Here is a 1843-nt window from a genome sequence, read left to right as displayed (position 1 = left end):
TGGCAAGAAATATTTTCCTTTCTAGGATGGTTTTAGGGGTTACAACCAAATACAAATAACTCTAGAGGACCAAGAAAAAATAACCTTCACATGTCCATGGGTAACATTTTCCTACTCAATTTTACCTTTTGGCTTGTGCAATGCCCCAACCACATTCTAACAAGTTGTCATAAGTATCTTTTCTGATATATCTACTAATTGTATGGAGATCTACATGGATGATTTTACTATTTATGAGACTAATTTTGAGGAAGAAAAAGGAAACTTGGAAAAGGTACTCAAGAGATGCCAAGACTATAACCTTTCCCTAAACATTGAAAAATGTTTCATGATGTTAGAAGGAGTTGTATTAGGTCATTTTATTTCATCACAAGACATCCAAGTAGATCTAGCCAAGATTGAGAAGTAGAAGGATGTGTGAAGTTTCCCTGGACATGTCGAGGACTACAGAAGATTTATCAATAATTTTAGTCAACTTGCAACACCCCTTTATAACATGTTAAAAAAGGACTCTAAATTTTCCTAAGACTCTAAGTGTGCTACATTTTTCCTGCAGCTTAAAGAGGTTCTCACTACAACACCAGTTTTGAGAGGGCCCAATTGGAGATTTCCTTTCACATTCATATAGAAGCCTCAGACTATGCTATAGGTGTTGTGCTAGGTTAGAAGGTAGACTTAGTTGAGCATGTTATTTATTTGATGTAAAAATTTGCAAGGTGCAAAGTTCAACTACATAGTCACTAAAAAGGAGCTACTTGCAATTATCTATGTATTGAATAAATTCAGGCACTATATTACTAGATATAAAATATTTGTGTATACTAACCACTTTGTTATAAAGTACCTGATGAACAAGCCTACAATATTAGGAAGATTGGCTCACTAGTTGTTACTTATGTAGGAATTTGATATCACAATAGTAGATAAGCCCAACAAGGCCAATGTGGTAGCTGGATTTCTCTCTTGGTTGGATGTCCCTAATGATCCTAGAGCCATTGACAATAATTTCCCAGATGAACATCTCTTCCTATTGGCAGCACGAAATCTATGGTATGTAGATATTGAAAATTACCTAACAACAAGAAAGATGCCAGTTCACATCTCTACTAAAGAAAGGAAGTTATTAGTTGAAAAGAGCTTTACCTATTCTTGGATTTTTGGATTTATGTTTTATACTAGTCTCGATCAAGTAATGTGTCAGTGCATAATGGAAAATGAAACATATGATATCTTAAGGGCATTCCATGATGAGCCCTGTGGAGGTTATTTTGCATCCAAGTAGACAACCTTTGAAATATTGACTATCAAGTACTATTGGCCAAGTTTACACAAGGATGTAGCTTGGTACACAAAGAAATGTGATAAGTGTCAATGCATGGGGTGACCCACTAAATTATATAAAATGCCCCTTCAACCTTAGATAGTCATTGCACCCTTTGATAAATGGGGGATTGACTTTGTAGGTCCTATTGAACCCTCTTCACAAGGTAAATCCTATATTTTAGTTTTCTCTAATTATGCAACCAAGTGGGCAGAGGCCAAACCCATGGAACATCCATGGGATAATAATGTTTCCAAGTTCTTATATGAATCTATCTTTACATAGTTTGGTGTCCCAAGGGAGCTGAAATCTGATCAAGCAACTCAGTTTACATCTCATCTGATAGCTACTTTAATGGAGGAATATACCATTCAGCATGGAAAATCATCACCCTACCATCTGTAAGCTACCGACCAAGTAGAAGTTACCAACAAGGAGTTGGAATCCATTCTTACCAAAATAGTAGCACTCCATAGGAAGGATTGGGCCACATGACTTCCTAAAGCTCTTTGGGCTTATAGA

This window comes from Cupressus sempervirens, chromosome 6 (genome assembly GCF_028749045.1).
Source record: "Cupressus sempervirens isolate cs-2001-9-10 chromosome 6, ASM2874904v1, whole genome shotgun sequence".
In the NCBI taxonomy this organism is placed as follows: Eukaryota; Viridiplantae; Streptophyta; class Pinopsida; order Cupressales; family Cupressaceae; genus Cupressus; species Cupressus sempervirens.
The sequence above is the reverse complement of the archived record's forward strand: the minus strand, read 5'-3'. Positions refer to the sequence as shown.